The following is a 22,266-nucleotide window of genomic DNA, read 5'->3' on the forward strand; positions in this document are numbered from 1 at the left end:
TGAAATTGTGAGTTTATATAAAGCAATTCTGACTTTATAACTTGCAATTGTGAGTTTATTTCTCACAATTCTGACTTTATTTCTCGCAATTGCAAGTTTATATCTAAAAAAAAAAGTCTGAAATGAGAGACATTTCAGCAAGTTTATAACTAAACTCAGAATTGCAAGTCACAATTGTGAGTTTCAGAATCAGAATTGTGGATCAGAATTGTGAGCTATAAATTTGCAATTGCGAGTTAAAGGCCTGGTTTCACAGATAGGGTTTAGATTAAACCAGGATTAGGCCTTAGATAAATTAGTGCATTTGAGTATCTTTTATAAATGTGCCTTAGAAAAAAACATTACTGGTGTGCATCTTGTGACAAAACAATGGCACTGACATATTTTAAGATACCAGTTCAATTTGCTCCAGTTAAAACAGCTTAAACATGCATTTTAGTCTGGGACTAAGCCTTGTCTGTAAAAACCGGGCAATAAAGTTGGAATTGTGTGATAAAAAGTCTTTTATAATGATGCTTATTTATTTTTTATTCCATGGTGAAACCAAGCTTCCATAGAAAAGTATGTTACAGTAGCTGTTATGACTGGCTTACATCTGTGTAGTTCAACACTGTTGTTTGTCATGCAGGCCAAGTTGCTGAATTCTGAATAAGCATTAATATGTAAATGTGGGAGGTCATATGTTAACGTGCTTGTGGTTCTGACTGACATCAACGCCATGATGATTTCTGAAAGACCAAATTTGCAGCTTAGTTTCCATTGTTGATAAAAGGTGCATGTCAGAGTGGGTTGTTTCAAAAGAGCAAGGGAAATTATAAACCTTCTTTAACAGAGTTTAAGATCACGCATGTGTCACCTTCCAAATAACACAAAAATACTGAACGCAATCAACATGAATCCGTTCCCGTGGCTCTGACGACAGCCCATAAGATATTTGATCAGTTAATTGGTTTATATATGTTTGTGTGTGTACACTGTACAATAGAGTGTAATCAATATTAACGATCCAGCTCGCCTCTGACAGCGGCTTGTCTGCAACGTGATCTGCAGAGAAAAGCCTTCAGTGAGTATTTGATAACGTTGAGAAGTCTGATTCAGTAGTGAATTCATTGACATCGTTCTAAAGGCGATTCACACATTATTTTGAGTCATCATATAAAAGTATTTGTGGTAAAATAAATATGTGGTTAGTGGTGCCTGCTAAGGTGCTTACTGTTGATTATATGAATCAAATCAATAGAATAATTCATTTGTGAATCAGACATTACTAATGGTGATGTCTAAAAAGTCAATGAATGAATTTAGTTCAAAATTTCTGTTGTCTCTGTAAGAGAATCAACATAAGAAGTACACTACTGTTCAAAAGTTTGGGGTCGGTAAGATTTTTTTTATCTTTTTTTGAATTGATTGATGCCCATCTCAAGTAAACCTAACATAACCTGTTCAGGTGATTTATAACTCTAAACAACACAAAAAGTAAGATAAAAAAAAAAAATTAAGCTTACACAGGTAAGGAGTTTGTTCAATTCAAAACAACAGTAAAGCACAAAAGCCAGTGTGACCGCATTATCCGGAATAAAGTGGGGGAGAGTTTTCTAAAAAAAAAAAAAAAACAAGAGCAAGACCTAGGCGTTTAATAAAGCCTAATCATGCTAATAAGTGAGCTTCAGTTTGATCAGTGTCTTTATCAGAGAGAGAGAGAGAGAGAGAGAGAGAGAGAGAGAGAGAGATGGAATGCAATTAACAGGGTTGTAAAAAGCATAATTTGTCAGAGTGTGAGATGTGAGTTGACAGCAGCTGCTGTTGTCAGGGAAACGTGGCCCATACTGTTACTGTACACACACACACACACACACACACACACACACACACACACACACACACACACACACACACAAACACACACACACACACACACACACACACACACATGTTTCCATGTTTTATGGAGACTTTACACATAATGATAGACATAATGATTTTTTACAAACTGTATACTATCCCTTAACCCTAAACCTACCCAACTACACTTTCTGCATTGTTGTATGATTTACCGTTGCAATCGAAATTATTCAACCACCATTGTAAATTAAGTTTATTGGCAAAATGTACAGATTTTCAGCTGCTTGCAATGAACAAATCAAACAAAATGAATTGAAACGGCTCAACACAACAAATGTTTCAAGTGGTGTCCCCAAATTCAACTGAAAATGCAACTTTTAATGACTTCTGCAGTATTCAAATTATTCAATCCCTTTATGGCAAGCATCTGAACACCCTTTTGCTGTTATGACCTGCTGCAAACGAGACGTATAACCAGACACCAGCTTCTGGCAGCGTTTCTGAGGAATCGTATGTGTGCTGCAACCGCCTTCTTCAAATCCCACCAGAGATTTTCTATGGGGTTCAAGTCAGGTGACTGTGATGGCCACCGTAGAATCTTCCAGGACTTCTTCTGCAACCAAGCCTTGGTGGAATTTGAGGTATGCTTGGGATCACTGTCCTGTTGGAAGGTCCAATAACGCCCAAGCTTCAGCTTCCACACTGACGGCATGACGTTTTCTCCTAGGATTTCCTGATACTACAATGAATCCATCTTGCCTTCCACACGCTGAAGGTTTGCCAGAGGATGCAAAGCAGCCCCAGAGCATCACCGAGCCCCACCATGCTTAAAGGGGGGGTGAAATGCTATTTCATGCATACTGAGTTTTTTACACTGTTAAAGAGTTGGATTCCCCTGCTAAACATGGACAAAGTTTAAAAAATTAAGTTGTACGTTTGAAGGAGTATTTCTGTGCGAAAAATACTCCTTCCGGTTTGTCACACGTTTCGGAAAGTTTTTTTCGAGTATGGGCATGTGTGACGTCAGATGGAGCGGAATTTCCTTATAAGGGTCCTAAGGGCACTTCTCCCGGGAGGGCGCGCGCGCACCCGTAGACCAGAGCGACAAGCGAGAGAGCGAAAGCAGTACGCCCATCAAAGCGCTGTACTCGCGATGTCAAAGAAAGTGTGTTTTTGGTTGCCAGGGCAAGACAACCCTGCACAGATTCCCGAAGAATCCAGCGTTAAGGGACCAGTGGATGGAGTTTGTTTTTCCAGAGCATCAACGGAGTTCCCTGTTCCCTGCATTTCGACGATGATTGTTTTATAAACAAGGCCCAGTTCGACGCCGGATTTGCAGATCGTCTAATGCTTAAGGATGGAGCAGTCCCAACGATAAAGGTTCACGGTCGTGCGTTGGAACCGCAGGCGGTGAGTAAAACTGCTTCAAATGTCTGTGTGTTGTTAGCTATCGGCACGTAAACACAGCAAGTAAACAGTGAAGAACAGCGCTCGTGATTCTTTAGCTCCGCCCACACGGCACGCCTGCAGCCGCTCGGGTTTTTCCGGAAAGACTCGGTTCAGCCTATCTTTCTTTTATAAATATAATAAAACTAAAGATTTTTTGGAGATATGAAGGATGCAGTACTACTCGATAGGTACTCAAGATTAACATGAGATTGACTGAAACTGAGTGTTTCACCCCCCCTTTAACTGTAGACAGAGGGTTCTTTTCAACATACGCTTCATTCTTCTTTCTCCAGACATACTGCTGATCCATAGGGCTGAAAAGTTCGATTTCTGTGGTTTATTTATATAATTTTGAGCACATTTCTTGTGCTTTTGGGTCAGTAGTGGAGTCTTGGAATTCTGACATGCGTTTAGTACACGCCTTACTGTGCAAGCTGAAACTGTCAGTCCTGTTGCCACCAAGTCTTGCTGCAGGTCTTTTGGAGTCACTCAAGGGTTTTTCTGAATCTGCCTTCTGAGAAATCTGGTTGCAACCGTTGATAGCTTCCTTTTTCTGCCCCATTCAGGTAGTGTAATCACTGTTCCTTTAACTTTGAACTTGTGAACTATGCTTCCAACAGTGTCTCAAGGAACATTGAGTGCCTTCGCTATCTTTTTGTATCCTGTTCCTTGTTCGTGAAGGGCAATGATATCTTCTCTTAACTTTTTGTACCATTCTTTTGACTTCTTTCTAACATGCAGTCAAACATGACACTCAACAAACCCAGTTTGGGTATTTCATGTGTTCTAGCTCAAGTACACCTCTTGCAACTAATGAAGCCCTTGATTAGTTGCATCGGGTGTGCTTGAGAGAACAGCTGTTTTGCAGATTTGTGCTGTTGTGAGGGATTCTATTCAGGGGGTTGAATAATTTTGAGATTATTCACTAACCCTACCCCTAAACCTACCCATCACAGAAAACTTTCTGCATTTTTGAATATGATTTGTAAGCTGTTTTGGCCACACACACACACACACACACACACACACACACACACACACACACACACACACACACACACACACACACACACACACACACACACACCTGAAGAGGACTGATCTTCAATCCAGCTGTTCATACAAACATCCAAAGAGTCTATAATATGTTACAGTACAGCACAGGGTTAAATCAACAGATTTACTGTAAACTCAATCATAGTGATTGCTGCATAACAACACAATGTTATTCACAATGCATTGTAAGACATTGTGAATGCATTGAACTGCATTATATATACAGTGATGTCAATTTAGTTTTTAAAATAAACTTTTGTACTGTTGATTTGGTGCTCAAGAGCTAAAAAATAAAAAAAAAACTTTTAAATGGTAATGATATTTCACAACATTACTATTTTTCTGCATTTTTAATCAGCCTTGGTGAGCAAACATTAAAACTACTTATTGACCAGTAGTGTATAAAATTGTCTACATAACATGATTACCTTCCCAGCGTTTTGAGGTTTCATTTTTGCAACCAATCTCAGTGATTAGCAGCAGCTGATAGGAAAGGTATCCAGCTGAGTCAGGGAACACACAGCAGCCCTGGAGACTGAATCTGGATTAGATATTCAAACAAACCTGACCCTTAAAATCATTTAGCTTCTCAGCTGCGAAACGAGCGAGAAGCTCAATTTGTCTGATATCTCTTCATTATGGATGAGAGGCACTGTAATTCAAAGACATTAAATATTCAGGACCAAGTGTGTGTCTGTGTGAGAGAGAGAGATGAGTGATGGAGAGCGAAAGGGTAGAATGAGACAAATGAAAGATAGATGGACAGATGAAAGCGTGCGACAGTAAGTCTGAGTGCACGTGTCCTTGCTGTTGTGCTCAGTTCATTAAACTCCTTGATATAAAAAACTGCAGCGAACTGAAGCCTATAATGTCAAATCATGTGCTAAAATAGATCCTGTTAATCTTTTATAACGCTGCTTAATGGAAACGAGTTTTATTTACAGTGAGGAGTTGATGACAATAAAATAATGCAGCTTTATGGACCAAAATTAAAACTAAATAAATATGTTAGCCTCCATTTGGAGAGAAAAAAAAACATTTTGCATTTCCGGCGATGTCACAGGATCAATTCCTATGTAACACATATACTGATATAATTTTACTTTGAATGCACAGTAAGTCAGTTTGGATAAAAGCATGTGCCAAATGCAATGCAGATAAATTGATTTACACTTTGATGCTCACATATTACAAGGTACAGAATCTCTGTCAGCTTAAAGGAGCCAGTGGCCCTCAATGTGTTCTCTGTTAAAGGAGAACTCCGGTCAATTTTAACATTGAGCTCATTTTTTTGTACATTTGGAGTGCTGTCAATACAGAGAACAACGACAAAAATCGGTGTTGCCTACACCGAGTTATTCTATTTTTAAAATTTGCACCCTGTTGACTTCAATAGGGCAAGTAGTAAGCCTGCTTTTTAGCCTCTTAACATCCTTTAAGTGTCATTACAAGTGCACAGAAAATGTGAGTGATTCCTTCCGAGTGAATACGGGTGGATCTGACTGCAGTAGATGTTAGAGATATTAATAAAAACGAAGTTAATTCAGCCAGCGCTCATACCTTTGTTTACATCCTGTTTCGGTGGAACGCCATAGTAATCGGTTGTCGAGTTCACGCGCATAGGTTTAGTTACCAATTATCACGCGCGTGAACTCGACAACCGATTACTATGGCGTTCCACCGAAAACAGGATGTAAACAAAGGTATGAGCGCTGGCTGAATTAACTTCGTTTTTATTAATATCTCTAACATCTACTGCAGTCAGATCCACCCGTGTTCACTCGGAAGGAATCACTCACATTTTCTGTGCACTTGTAATGACACTTAAAGGATGTTAAGAGGCTAAAAAGCAGGCTTACTACTTGCCCTATTGAAGTCAACAGGGTGCAAATTTTAAAAATAGAATAACTCGGTGTAGGCAACACCGTTTTTTGTCGTTGTTCTCTGTATTGACAGCACTCCAAATGTACAAAAAAATGAGCTCAATGTTAAAATTGACCGGAGTTCTCCTTTAAATGGATATTTGATGACCAGGATTATTTGCAAATATGTACCTCCCTTTCTCTCTCTCTCTCTCTCTCATCTCAAGCTAGTGGAGAGATGAAGAGTGATAACACCCTGTCAATTATCCTCGGGTTTTAATTGCTCCAGGGGGGAAGTTTCCATCCCCTCGTGACTGCTGGCAGGACTGCCATCTCCGTCAGAGTAAACAGGAACAGACGGTTACCTGCGTCTCGGGACTTCTGGACAACACTTCCCCATGTCAACTAGACGCAGTAGGCTGCATGCAAAATTACTGAGGATTTCTAAAACAAAGACAAAGCAAGTGGACTGTTTTGTCTTGTTTTTTTAAAGGTACACTATGTAACTTTTTATTTGTTCAAAATTAACAAAATAAAAAAAAAACAATCAATATATCTTCAGTCCAAACGTTCAAACTGTGAACAAATGTTTTCTTTAACAAAGATTGTTTTAGTAACTCAGTATGTATTTTTAATAAGGTTTAAATGGTGTAATATCTGTGAATTTGATTATGTACTTATCCATATTTTTGCGATATTTCATATTTTAGACCTAGCGGGAAGGTTCTCGCGGGAAATTGCATACATACATCACTCGCATGTGCGTGTCTCGTCATAACCGTATGCCAGAAAAGTTGCTCCGGCTAATTTGATGCATGTGGGAGTGGCATAGGTTAGTTGTCACAGCGAGCGAGAAAGTTTGATATGGAGCAGCTTAATCTCGAACCTCCGGGGAATCACCTGTTTAAAAAGAAGAGTCTGCTGGCAAAAAGAGAACAAGACAGAGCTCGTAATAAAACAAGAATCAACATTGGCTTGGCTTTTTGGAGATGGTGAGAACCGAGGGATTTGAAATGTTGTAAAAGAGATGCGGAGATGACGGAGTTTTTATTACTCAACAGATGAGTAAGATATTTTATTGAACATATAAATTGCCATATGTAGTTCTCTAACAGAGTTCATTGTAAAACATTATCTGAAGGGTCACTTCATTTTGGTTTTCGCAGCGCTGTGCTGGAATTAATTTTCAAGGAAGTACTGTCTTTTAATGGGTATAGCTACAGTAAAGCCTTCAGCTAGTCAACCTGAGATCCTTTCCATCTAAACTGGTTATATCTCTTGAGTCTAGTAGTAAATATTTTATGAGCAATAGGATAACCATATTCATTCGCACAGTCACACAGAGCCGAAGCACAACCAAAACAATGTTCTTCTGCAAAATGCATGCGGTTTAATTTTTAACCACTAGAGGGCCAAGAGTTACATTGTATGTATAGTTTGTGTACATTAAAAAAATTCAAACAAATAACATTAATTTTAAATAAATATGAGTGGTGCTATGCATGCAAAACTCGCCACTGTGACACTATGCTAAAAAGTTATCGGGGATTATAAATTGTAGAAAGGGGCAGATCAAAGGGTCTACTTCAGTGGCGTAACAAGTCCGCCCTGGGCCCATGGATAAAAAAAAAAAACATTTTTAATTGGCCCCCTCGGTTGAAACCGCATTTCCGGGGGTCCACGCTGCGGGCCCCAATCCACCCGGGCCTATATGCATGTGCATACCCAGACGCTACGCCACTGGTCTACTTTATATACAGAATAGAAATAATGCCTTAGCAAGCACAACTAACCAGAAAATGCTAGTTCTTCAGCAATACAAACATTTTACATTTTATACTTCAGTTCTACACAACATATGATAAAAAGGAGGCAAAAATACGGTATTAACCACATGAGACTTTCTCTCTCTCTCTCTCTCTCTCTCTCTCTCTCTCTCTCTCTCTCTCTCTCTCTCTCTCTCTCTCTCTCTCTCTCTCTCTCTCTCAGGGTTACTATGTAATGGTCTTTCTGTCAGCTGCTCCACCTGAACAATGTGCACTGAATGTTACCGTGGAGACCGACAATTACTCCATTACGCTTTTGTGGAGTTGACATTGTTCTTTTAGCTCCGTACATCTTCCCCGAAAGCCACATTTGCCTTTGTGCAAAAAAAAAAAAAACGTGTTGAAGTTTCCAAAAACTCACATTACATAAATCATCTAATCACAGATCTTCCGTCTCATGCTGTCGGACACAGTAACACGCTAACATGCATCTTCGTAATTTAAGCGAACAACGCCATTTTTGATGTGCTCAGATTTTACCTCTCGTCTCCACTGCAGCTGCTGCTATCTGAGGTAATTAGCCCCTGGCTACGGTTTAATTGCCTGTCAGCACATGCAGTAAAATGCAGGTTAAACGCCCAGGTGCCAAAAGGCTGTGTTTCCTCTGTGGCTGCCACCCGCGGTGCTGTGATGCGCAGACAGACAGTATAGAGAGCCAGACGCTCTTTTCTGGAATACAGCTGTCCTGTGAAGCTTGCAAATTTGCAAAAGTCGGGTTGTCATGTCTGATACACCCACTTTCTACCCAGAACACCCTCCTCCCCCCTCCCAAACCATGATTCTTTCTCTTTCCTTGACAGCTGTTCTTTTTCCGGCAATGTACTGAACAAAAAAAAAAGAAAAGCTTTTAGCTATTTCAGAGACGTGTCTATTTCGCGGTTTGCATTCTATCTGACTCTTCACTACGAGACGTATCTGTCTCTTTAGGTGTGATTTGACAGGCAAGAGGAAGGTGAGTCTGTTACTGTGGCAACCAGCGGAGTGACTCGTAGGCTTTGACATTAGCACGGAGTGGAAGCGGGTGGAGACGGGGGGTTGGTGGTGTTGCTGGAGGCAGATCAGAGCAATGTGTCACTGGGCTACTGCACCAAGACATTCTCCCCGTCTCTTTCTCGCAGGAATAAGCTCTGAGAGAGAGAGAGAGAGAGAAAATAATCCCTTTTTCGGGTCCTGTCTCTGAGGACGTCAAGCCCCCAGCAATGTCTTACTCAAAATTCATGTGACTGAACATTCGGAGAAAAATGCATTTTTTATGCATTATACATGTAATACATGGAGCTCTTTTGATGGACTAAGCCTTTTTGAAATCGGACGGTGCCATCCAGACAAGCCATACAAAAAGCCCTTGGCATACTTTTCGCCACATCAAAATGCCGCTTTGAGCGAAATTTTTAATATAAACGACAAGACTGTTTGTTTTAATTAGTAGTGCGTGTTAAGGCAAACATCACTATAAATAATACAAACCCTGAACTCTAAATAATAAACTCTTTCCCCAACAGCGTTATTTTTTTTTTAAGTTGCCAGCCACCGCCAGAGCTTTTGATCATTTTCACACAATTTTCATGACCCCCAGAATATTTTGATGTATGAATATCTGAACATGCAATATATCAAAAGAAAGAACATACCCTCTGATTTAAAAAAAATTTTTTTTTGAATGTACACTTGATACACTTGAATGTGGGTAAGTTTCATAAAAAAAGCAACATTTTGAGCAAAAAGCTGAGAAAATCACGTTTTTGTCAAACACTAAGTCTGGATCGGATTCAGAAATATGATCAAAACATAGATGGAGTAGATTGAGTCCATCAACTCCGAAAATATTGTTTATTGTTAAAAAATATACCAACTCCTCAAAAAAATCCATTCACCCCTTTTTTTTAATCCTCAAAAAGTCTAAACACTCTCAATAACCAAGCCGTTTGGATTTTCTGAGCAGTATGATGTCATATTGCTCATGCTCCGCCCACGACCACTGACGGACTGTCCCGTATTAGCATATTTCCGCCCTCAGCCATTTGTATACTGTCTGCCAAGGCAGCACTTTACGTGTCTTGTGTCCACACGCCCCACGGAAGAGAGGGGTGGGATGAGCAGTTCTTCATTATCATTTAAAGAGACATGCACTGAAACAGGTCGCTGTGAAAAGAGCTGTTTTTGAGGAGGTAAAAAGGGTGTTGTTTTACACAACCACTGAGGAATTTTAACCAAAGTATGTTACAAACTTTACATGAAGACCCTAAAGAATCATACCAACTTGTGGAAAATGGGCATCCGATGACCCCTTTAAAGGTGCAGTAAGCGATCAGACCGAGTGCAGACACTTGTAGCCAATCAGTAGTAAGGGGCGTGTCCACTCATGAGAGGGGAGGTGCCTGTGTCGCATAGTGTGTTCGTGAATTTGGGGGCGGAGCTATCAAGTTGATCCTTTTGGGTAGGGGTGTGTTTGTTTTTCGTGATTTCAAAATGTCAACAGCATTTTTCAGAAAATGCTTACTGCAAAATTCAGGCACCAGAATATCATTGAGACTTGGGTCAGAAAGCAACCTCCTAGTGACCAACCAGTACTATCAATGCCATAGCAACCACAGATAAAACCCTAGCAACTGCTTATCAAAGCACAGGCAAGAACCACTCACATTTTCTTCTGAAAATGTAAACATTGAATATGACTGATCAAGCATTGAAGGAACAGTGTTTTTGTTTTTTTGCTGGGAATGAATCATTCAGAACCAGATTCATTCAAAAGACCTGACTCAAAACACAGATTTGTTCACAAATAGTAAACAATACTTCGGTGGCAAGGAAGTCTGGCTACTATTAAGATTTTTGGTAAATAACAACTTAAAATTTTGTCTGATTGTCACACAAAGTCACATGACTTATAATGTAGAACATGATATATGGACCAAGTTTTGTGCTTTTGCATATTTTTTAAGTTTTAAAGCCCAGCACATTCTTCTATTTATTCTATTTTGTATTGGTGAATATTTAACATAAAAAGTGTAAAAAATAGTACAATATAATAATAAGTGTGTGTGTACAGTATATATATATATATATATATATATATATATATATATATATATATATATATTAATTACACTATTTATATAAAATATATACCATTTGTATGTATATATATATATATATATATATATTATATATACATATATATACCATTTGTATGTATATATATATATATATATTACCACCAAATGTAATTGTATTAAATATTTACTAAATAATAATTAGTACATTTTTTAATTAGTACTTAATTTTTTTTATTAAAAATAAAAGTGTGTATATACAGTGTGTGTATATATATATATATATATATATATATATATATATATATATATATATGTATATATACACACACATACACTTTCACTATTTATTTTACACCATTTATATAATATACTGAAAATATACAAATAAAGAAAAATAATACAAATCCTAAAAAAACCTCCTATAATATAAATAGGCTAATAGAAAAATAAATAAATAAAGCAGAGCTCAGGATTTTATTTATCCTGATCGTCTACACGCAAACGCGGATAAGCGTTTCATGTTTGAACTGTTAGTCAACAGGAGTTTCTCACAGGTGTCTGCAGTGGATCAATGAGCTAGTAACATATCCCAGAGATCAATCTAAGAAGCAGACGTTGCATGATCAGAACAGTTTTCCACATTATGCAGAGCAAACTGACAGATCTTTGATCGCGACAACAGACGGCACAAAAAAAAGAAGCTCCCCTGTTACTCTCCGCATCCGCTTTCATGTCTGGTGAGGTTCTGGTGCTCTGGGCATATGGTGCCTGGATCTCCTGTGATGACAAGTGACAGGTTAACAGAGCCGCCCGTGGGGGGGGGGGGGGGGGGGGCTGTGAGTTTACTAAACACCCCCATCTGTTCATATCCTGAGGCGCTACTGTATCATCTTATGCAGATGAACTTGTGCGGGAGGCACGTTAATGCACATACAGTACAGCGGAGTAAAGAGAGTTCAGTTTCTGCCTGCGAGCAAACATTGTTTTGTGAATTATGGGATACATGTAATCTTGCCAACCCAGTTTTACTCATTAACCACAGCTAGGTTGGAGGCTTCCGTGTCTCTAAGGAAAACCAAGGTAGCATCAGTTGTAAAGTCTTCTCTTCTTTGCAAAAAATCTCTCAAGTCAAATCAAAAAAGGCCAGATGCCAAAGATCAGACTTTATTTGTACAGTCAACAAAGTTGAGATGACAACGCCAATACACAATATTAATGTTCTTTGCTAACCTAAAGTGAAAAAGAGTAGTCATTAAAAGTGCATGTTTTGTCTTTACACTGCTGTGTATATCCTCAAGATCAAATCAATTTTCCTTACACAAACAGACATCTACAGTGGTTAAATTCAGTTCAGTTAATCCTTGCGAGAGATTTAGGTATTAATGTGGAGGGTTTTTTGAAAGCAGATGTCTTATCCTGTGGAAAATCAAAAAAAAAAAAAAAAAGTCAGATTAGGCGCTTGAGAACATTGAAACACATGTTATTTTACGAACAGCTGATACACAGAGAGCTTGATCTCTATAATCCTATAGTATGTAACTAGATACACGTATTATATTTGCTTTGGCTCTGAGACAAGTTTGAAATAAACCTAAGGAGCTTTTGATGGGAACGAAACATTTTAAATGAAATCCTCAAATCCATGTAAAACTGATGTAATTACTTCACTAATATACTTTGAGTCATGAGAGGATGAAGATGATAATAATAATAGTAATTCAGAGTTTTTTTTTCCTGATTGGGCTGATTAATATCACACACTGACCTGATCGTTTAAGGAGTTTAAAGATGAAGTGCGGCTCTCAGATGAACACAGTCAGAGATGTTGTGGGCTCTGAAGAGGTAATGAGAGCGGATCTCAGAGGCTGTCAGACCGCAGTCCCTCATTAGGTGCCAATTAGACATTAACGGCCTGACTTACTGCCATGGAGAGAAGTGATCTGTCTCTGCCCACTCCCGGTCACCATTCAGCCCCAGACACGTCAAACACACACTGCAGTATGGCTCTGTGTAACATAATGCTCATTTTCTTTCTTTAAAATGATTTCTTAATTCTAAAACGCAAACCTCATTTACTACAACACACTCAATGAAGCGCAAAGTGAATATAAAATATGCAACTATCACCACAGATAAAACCTTAATGCAACATCCAATCAATTGCAGCAACAAATTCAAGATTCTCGTCTACGTCACAACAGAGAGACACTTGTGCTCTGGGTCAGCGAGCGTCTGTCTAAACCACTTCGGCTCAGCGGAGAATCCTGACAGGTCACCAAAAAAACAAATATTTGCTCTTAAGCTTCTGGCCGCTTTGATTCATTTGTTTTCGCCTCTGCGTTAATTCTGTTCATCTCCATATGCCAGGCGGATTACTGATCTGCTGTCTGGATGTGGATGCTTTAATTACTCCGCGTGGCCCCTGTCTGTGTGGCCCTGGATTGCGTCCCAGGGGTCCATTTTTCAACCTACTTATCAGACAAGTGGCATCACCATCACAGAAGGGAAACTTTAGACAGTGCCATCTTCATCTATAGTCCAAAGAAAGAGCAAAGAAAAACAAAAGTTCTTTTTTTTAATGGTTGTAGATTGGAAAGATTTTAAAATGAAAAAGAGGCATTCTGTTATTCAAGACAATGATTTCAAATGAACTTTTTCCCATTATAGCATTATTGCCGTAATGCTAAAACATTAAAAATACATAAAACTATAAATTATATTTATTTTTAATGTATAATAATAAGAGTTATATACACATAACATGATATAATACATATGGAAACAATATGTAATATTTAAACACGTGTATATATATATATATATATATATATAATTATTAATTATAATTATTATGATACACTTAGACACAAACTTTGGTAAATTTATGGTAACACTTTACAATAAGGTTTCATTAGTTAACTACATTTGTTAACATGGACTAATAATGAAAATACTTCTACAGCATTTATTAATAATTGTTAATGTTAATTTCAACATTTACTAATACATAATTAAAATCAAAAGTTGTATTTGTTAAAATTGGTTGCACTGTAAAGTAACATGAACAAACAATGAACAACTGTATTTTTTATCAACTACTGTAATGCTAACAAAGATTAACAAATACAGTAACAAATGTATTGCTCATGGTTAGTTAATACATGTTAACAAATAAAACATTATTGTAAAGTGTTACATACTTTATATTACAATGAGGAGAGTCGCCATAATAAGAATAAGTAATAAGAATGTTTAAAAAAAAACTCTAAATAAAATTTCCAGACACATTACAGTAATGAGAATTTGGGGGGCAATGTTCTTAATGAAAATGAAAATCAAAAAAGAGGAACGTAATGGCCCTACTTCTCTGTACACAACCTTGTTGATGCAATGTCTTCTCTTTTCCTCTAAATCTTACATCTCAAGGGTCAGCATGTTGAGGTCACCCCTCCCCCCAACCACCCTACTTCCACTCATCTGTCCATCTAATCTGCTGAGACCCATCTGCTCAATGCACCCCACACAGAGGACCAGGCAAAAATGAGCAGAGACAACAGCAACACAAGATGTTTGAAGTGTGTGCCCATCACTCACCAGTGTTTGTCCAGTGTCTAGATGCTGACTCGCTCAAACCCTTACTTGAACGACAGGTGCAAAGTCACAGCACAATTTATACATCACAACTAAGACAAAAAAGATACAGACAGACAGACAGACAGACAGACAGACAGACAGACAGATAGACAGACAGATAGATAGACAGATAGATAGACAGATAGATAGACAGATAGATAGATAGATAGATAGATAGATAGATAGATAGATAGATAGATAGATAGATAGATAGATAGATAGATAGATAGATAAATAGATAGATAGATAGATCTGACCATGCTCATTCCTTAAAATAATACAGCACTCACAGGTGGTTTAATTAGTGCAAAAGACACACATCGTCTCAAAAACTACTTGAGCCAAAGCTTTAAAATGACTTCTCAGATGTCATCAATTATAAATCCAGGTTCAGATGAGAATGCATTTATACATTTTAACACATTTTAACAAGTGCGGCATCTGGGGTTAGTCATTCATAAATAATTCACCATATGTTCACAATATTCATATCAGGAGTCATTTCTGTGGAAAGAAACTGGTGTCTGATGCCTCTGGCTAAAGCCACATTGCAAAAAAAAATTTGTTTGCCAGTAAATATATTTTATTACTACTACTATTATAATATATATATATATAATATAATATAAATATTTTTTTTTTTTAAGTTTAGTTCAATTTTAAAATTGTGTAAAATGTAATATTGTTTTCAGAGAATATAATTTAAATTTGTCTAACCTCATTGGTAATTTTTTCTTTGTAAACACAAAATTAGGTAGCTTTATGTTTAAATCAAGAATTTAAAGAAAAATAATTGCAGTGCGGTGTCCATCATCTGTGAACGCATAGAGAAACAGCAACACATCTATTGCAAACATATCATTGTTTCATGCACGTCTGTCTGTTAGAAAGTCAATATTAAACAATAAATCTATATTTTTCCCCAAAAAACAATTGTTCAGCAGTGTAAATGAACAGCTTTGTCTGGACTTAAACTTGACTGCGCAGTCATACAGAAAATGGCTGCTCACGGTCACATGATTTGGCCTCCATTTTGGAGTTTGCATGTTTGAGCAGCTGCACTAGCGGCAAAGCTTTACAGCGGGAGGAAGAGAGATAGCAGGCCTGAAACCTCAGAGTGCAATAGAAAGGATGAAACATACTTACAAACAGAGTGAGTAATAACTGTTAAGAGAACAGGGCTTATCTTCTCCGCACAGATAATATGAAGCTCTCAATTAGATGAAACGCAACTCCCCCCTCTCCCCTTTCAGTTATTTTGTTCAATTTCTCCAGGCAATTTACTAAAAAAAAAGGCGCAGGAGATTTTACTGGCTACAAATAGAAGAGGCATGCAACGTTTCAGCCAATCATTTACCTGCGTAGCTAGCAGCGGAGAACCCTAGCAACAACACTTCTATTTATTGAGGAATACGGAAGTTTTATCCTCGTTGCAAAATACAGTTCTGTCTTATGCGATTTGTAATTTTGTAATGATTTTTTTTTTTTTGCTTTTGCCTAAAAGAAGACAGTAAACACTCCTTGATATTGACAAGGCTAATACAACACCTAAAACCTAAGGTAGGTTATCAAGTCCACACATAGTAAAAAACAAAACAACAACCTCAGATCTAGCTCTATAGGACATTAAATAGTTGAGTGAACTTATTCATAAATCAGTAAGTAAACACATCAAACGTGAACAGCAGAGTTATACGCAATATCAACATCAGCTAAGTCCTTGAAGCTGTTAGCTGCTAGCTTTGTTTGTTTCAAACAGCGTTGTGCAGTCTTGCAATGCAAACAACCTTGAGCGTTTTACTCTTCCTTTACCGAGCGTTTCACCCTCTTCTCCTATTCACGAACATTTCAAAGATTATCATGAAAGCTCCTGCCAGGTTTTTTCCCTTTTCTCTCGGTAAACAATAGCAGGGAAGCAGTGTGTAAAGGGGCTGTGGTCATGAGCACAATGAACGCTGAACAAACGTCGCCTCCATTCAAACACACTGCAGCAGCTGTCCGCCGACGATAAGGGCTCATGGACACGGTCCTCAAGAGTGATTAGCTGTTGCTGTGGGGAAACCGATTTGCAGATGCAGGATACAGAACAAGGAGTCAAAGGTCAAATGAAGATTATAACATCATCATAATTAGCCAGATTGGGGGACAACTTTTACATTCCAATTTAAGTCTTTAGGGAAATAAATGTTATTTTTATGATGCGTTTTCTAAGCTGGATATGATCCAGTCTGAGGCTGAGGTTTAATCATCTATGTGGGAAGAACTGTAATGAACACCATCATATGATAAGAGCAATTTAATTGATTCTGAAATCAGAAACTGGATTCAGTATAAGATCGGTCAGTAGACCAAGAATAAAATGACTACATAGGGTGGGACATGACTTTATCCGTTGCAAATTTATTTAAAAATGGAGACTGGTCATGAGAGGTTTGAAAAAATAAAAGGGCTTGGTGAGATCAGGCAAAAAGGCAAAAATGGTTTCTGTAATTTTTTTGTTGATTCCACCAAAGAGTGCTGCTCTGTGATGCTATAAAACATTGCCTTGTTTAAGAATGTTTGGGAAACTTTCATTGCCAAATCACACTTACCCTCAGTTTCACAGGCAAGTCTTAAGACTAGTCCCAGGCTAAAATGCATGTTTGAGCTGTTTTAACTGAAAGCAACATACACAGATATATCTTAAAATATGTCAGTGCCATTGTTTTATCTCAAGATGCACAACAGCAATGTTTTTTTTTTCTAAGGCAGATTTATAATTGAACTAAGGCCTAATCCTAGCTTAATCTTAACCTTTACGAAAGTTAACAGTGCCCATTTTAACATTGACTTTAAAAAGCACCATCATGGGCTGATCGCATTTTATGAAGCCCCATTTCTGAAACAACAAAGAATTGCATCAGTTCACTGATCAGAAATATTTCAACAACCATTATTAACATAATTAACATTTAAAAATCAAGAAACGATACCAAACTCCTTAAAATCACTCTAACCAGATGCCTGAGAAAACCAGTGAGCCTTGAGAACATTTGCTATGCAAAAGCACACATGAATCTCTCCCTCTGTGTACCCATAATTCTCTCTGGTACCCGCAGAATGATTAATGCACACCAATATTGATTTTCTTCTTCTCCTTTTCAGAGTATCCCTTTTATTTATCCGTCTAAGCTTCGCTTGTCTCTGTCAGAGTGGAAAAGGCACAGGGATTCAGAGAGGGTTGGGAATTCTGGGAATTCTGCTCACTGAGCACTGATGAACAGAAAAGGTTTTAAAACAGTTTGGCTGAAGAGGCACCATCCCAGAGCCACTTTCTCTCTGGTTTGCCTGTTTACACATGCTGTCCTTGGTGGGCTGGTTGACCCATTTTTCTCTAGATAACAATACTTCAACCAATCACAGGGAAAACTGAGGACAAGAGCCCCCAATCCTGCCTGTCATACACAGAAACATCGACTGCAGAGGCGAGAGCTCAGCCTCACCCAGCTTGGAGGAAAAAATCCGCAGTGGGACCAGTTAAAAACATAAGCACTACTATCCCATTGTTTTGAATGCTACACAACCTTTTTCTTTCATTTTCAAGCATGGAAATGTTTTAACTATACGGGGTCAGATTTGTGTTCTCCTTTTCATAATTGTCAAAATGTAGGAATGTATTGATTGCTCTCGGCCCCACCGGCTAAACGATCTTGAAATATTGAGCATTTATGAGTATTTATGAAGCAGATTAGCACTAATGAATCTATTCGTTACTGCTGGGCCTTGTTAGATTCAGTCCATTAAATGGGTGCTGGGTTAAATGTGTGCTTTGCCGCACGATGGGCGCCAAATGTGGTTTTCAGAAAATGGTCAGCTTGCTGCTCAGTGGTTTTCAAAATGTCAACACCACATCGGGAAAACATGGAAAGGAAATTCTCCAGAATGCCACCAGCTTCGGTTGACGCACAGCAAGCCTGAGGTGGGATTTGCTCACTCGGAAAGAAATGGCAAAACTGGCAGTCTTTACGCCATTTATTCTCCATCAATACGTGTAAGCTTCTCCGAGTGAGCAGATAGAATGTATTTTCATATGTTTGCCAAATTTGTCTGCACTGAAATGCATTTGCTCACTGCGGAATATGAGCAGGGTTGAATGAGAAAGAGGGGAAAAACGGAATAGAAAGGGTCTGTTTCACTGGTGCTCTCTCTCTTTAGTGGTTGTTCTGGCCAGAGGTCTCAGTGCGAGGCATGTGTGCGGAATGCTAAGGACTCTCTAAAGTGCCTGTAGCGGTTTGTTCTGTGGCTCACCACTGCATAACACAGCCGCTGCATCCAGATCTACCCACAATCCCCTGCAGCTAAAACACCTGAGCAATAGCAAATAATACTAAATATACTTCAGCCATAAAACCCCAGTTAGAAGTGCCTGCTAAGACAATGATCACTATATATATTGCCAATATTTTGCACTAAAGGTACTGAGTGTATTGTTTTGACTGCACTAAAGCATATAAATACCATATTTGCAGAGATTTAGGAAACATGTCAAGTTTACAAAACTTGAAAAAAATAACAATGCTACAGCCAGTTATTCCAATCAGAAATGTGTGTTCCGTGTCGGAATGTCTGTTTTTGTTTTGGTCTATGTGATTCCACCCACTGCCAATTTACTCAATAGTATTCCGACACTCTAGGTTGCCAGTTGGCAGAAAACAGCGTTTTCAAACTGGGTCAGAGATCACAGATTCGACCCAACCTAAAAGGCCTTAGCATCTATCTAAAAAGCTCTATGACCAGAGGCATATTAAAAAGTGGATAAATCAACTCATCAACTTACAGAGTAAGGCTCGTCGCCTTCCATTGTCAATTGTGCTCATTCCTGTTGTGTGTCCTCAATCTGGCAACCCGCGTGAGCTTCGAGTCTGAGGAAAACAACTCTCTCCAATATTTCGAATTTGGTCTGCAGTACCAATTTCAACCACTAGCTGTTATTATTACATACTGTACCTTTAATGGGGGTTTACAACCGTAATTCCTCTCATGGTTTTTATACTATGGACGTATAGACCTCAGATCTTCTGACTTATTAAAAATAGGAGGGCTAATGGTTTTCTAAGCGGACAGACTTGCAGTGTTCACTTTGCACATAATAAAATGGCAGACATACCATCCATCTACATTGAAAGGGGAACCAAGCAATATTTAAAGACTGGAACTGAAAACAAAAACTTTTCATTACTTGATGGAGTCCAAATGCACCAGAAAGAAATACAGATAGAAATGAATATTTTATAACAAAAAAAGTATAGCTTTATTCTTACTTACATGAGGTCACTTAGAAAGCTTATTTATTTATAGCATATCGCAGAAGAATAGGTTTTAGAAAATTTTAGAGGGGCCATCAGCAAACGTACAGTACATCACGCGCACACACACACTCCTCCAAAATGCCCTCATAAGCCTCTGTGGAAAGGTGAAAGTGTTCCACACGCAGTGAACTGTGTTTAAACTGTGTTTGTTTGCAGGAATATGCTTTACCTATAAAATATTTAGCATGGAAAACACGCACAGACAAGCGGCAAGCTAATGTTTTGTGACAGCCGCTATTAAATGACAGACATCTGTCAGATTCATTGCACATTTTCTCTTTTCTATGTTAAAACAGACCCATCTTGGGCTCCGACGTTCATATAGGAATATAATGTGCACACAAATTGAGATTGAGCATTAGACGTGAGATGTTTGAAGAATTTAAAGACTGCAGGCGAACATTTGTCACATTACTCCCTAAAGATGAATAAAAGATTCATATATCTCATTGGTATCTTTTACCCGTACAGAAAAATGCTACACATCTATGGAAAATGTCCCCGCTCGCTCCCCAGCCTAAACGACTTTTGATTCTTTATTGAATTTGCTAAATGCCCCATAAAACGAGCCGACAGCCCTGAGGGAAGGAAACAGTTGTGTAGACAAGTGTTCCATTTAGCTGATACGGATTTTCAAAACCGCGCTGCGTCTGGAAGGGAAGTAGGTCAGTACAGTGAATCTCGGTGACACGACTGCCACCGTCCACTTCTTCAGGATTAGACAGCCGTGAGCCGAGAGAGGAGCTCTTTATAAGAGCGTTACTGTGACAGCATGCCAAGTTAGAGACTAATAAATCTCACGTTGTCACCAACAGGACAAGAAATGACTTAAAGATGTGGATGTGTTTGCAAGAGCAGGGTTTAGGTTGTTAAACTGATGGGAAACCAAAAAAAAGGACTGTAATTGGCTGAAACTTGTTTAGGAACATCAAAACTGCACTTGCCTGTATATATTTTCAAATCACAGGAATAGTTCACCTCAAAATGTTGTCATCTTCATGTTGCAAATCTGTTTAACTATTTTGAAGTGAATGTTTGAAAAATGTCCTGGTCAGTATGTTGAAAGTGATTGACAACTAGATCTGTCAAGGTTCAAAACAACACAAAGAAAGTATCCTAAAAGGTTTATATGACTCACGCACTATACTCATGAACGCACCACAATAACTCTGGGAATGTAGCTCTCAAATCAAATATGGCAGCATTGACGTCAATGACATTTGAGTCCCCATTCACTTTCATTATATAGACACAGAGGCAAACCACTTTGGAACAGCATAAGATGACACTGGTGAACTATTCCTTTAAAGGAGACATATCATGCTTTTAAATCGTTCCTTTTTACAAATAAATCATACATTTGTAGTCTATATAAAGCGGAACTGCAATGCTTGGGTCTGAATTCCTCATTATTATAGCTCCACAGGCCCCTTTTCTACCCCTTTTCTGATGTGCGTCTGAGAGCAACTCGTTTGGTGCGGTCTCTTTAAATACAATTGAGACACTTCATACCCCGCCCCCTCTCCAGGTTGCAGAGGTGACACTCGGTTCAACTCCACCCCGTTCGGCCATTTTTGTAGTTTGATAGCAGAGATACGATTATCTAGCGGCACAGAAACTTTTTATTCACACGTTATTAACAAAATGTCAACAACGGAAGACTTGTCCAGCCAGCCTTACATGTTCGAGCCAGAGTCGGAGCCGGAGCGAGATGAAAATGAAGACGACGAACCTGCAGAACAACGTCTTCATATGGATGTATCGCAATGGTGTGTTACTGTATTTACACATGAAACTTTGGTCTTCCGACCTTTTACCACCGTGTTTATTTTTTTTGATTAATATGTGCGAGGGAGAGAGAGCAAGACAGCGTCTAGTTTGGAGACGGTGAAGTCTTGTTTACACTTTCGCCTGGCTCCGAAGAGAGAGAGAGTGCGTGCGCGCGACCGGGTCTCTTTCTCTCTCTGCTCGTTCTTTCAGTTAAACATGCGCCTTGTCACAAGCGCAGCAGTTCATCTACATTAGACGGTGTAATGAAGCATGTGGGTTACTACATCCAACAACCGAACATTTTAACTTACCCTCTCGTAACTTCTGCATCGTTTAGCTTGGACTACAAAATTGCAGCGAGAAATAAAAATGGCGGATTGCTCGAAGTGTTGAGCCGGTAGTCGATGTCCTTATTTGGCAGTTC

The 22,266-nt window shown here is 38.6% G+C and overlaps 1 protein-coding gene and 1 long non-coding RNA gene across 2 annotated transcripts in view; both read right to left on the reverse strand.

The window, feature by feature from the left end:
• The window catches only part of dscama (Down syndrome cell adhesion molecule a), a 79,040-nt gene that overhangs the window by 41,345 nt on the left and 15,429 nt on the right, over positions 1–22,266 (reverse strand). The gene's annotated exons all lie outside the window — the stretch shown is intronic.
• Positions 12,362–13,227, reverse strand: LOC307152843. The gene is made up of 3 exons (XR_013820068.1): positions 13,013–13,227; positions 12,857–12,925; positions 12,362–12,507 (listed from the first exon to the last, which is right to left on the reverse strand). It is a non-coding gene; the product is annotated as an uncharacterized lncRNA (long non-coding RNA).

The sequence above is a fragment of the Squalius cephalus genome (genome assembly GCF_949319135.1).
Source record: "Squalius cephalus genome assembly, chromosome: 24".
In the NCBI taxonomy this organism is placed as follows: Eukaryota; Metazoa; Chordata; class Actinopteri; order Cypriniformes; family Leuciscidae; genus Squalius; species Squalius cephalus.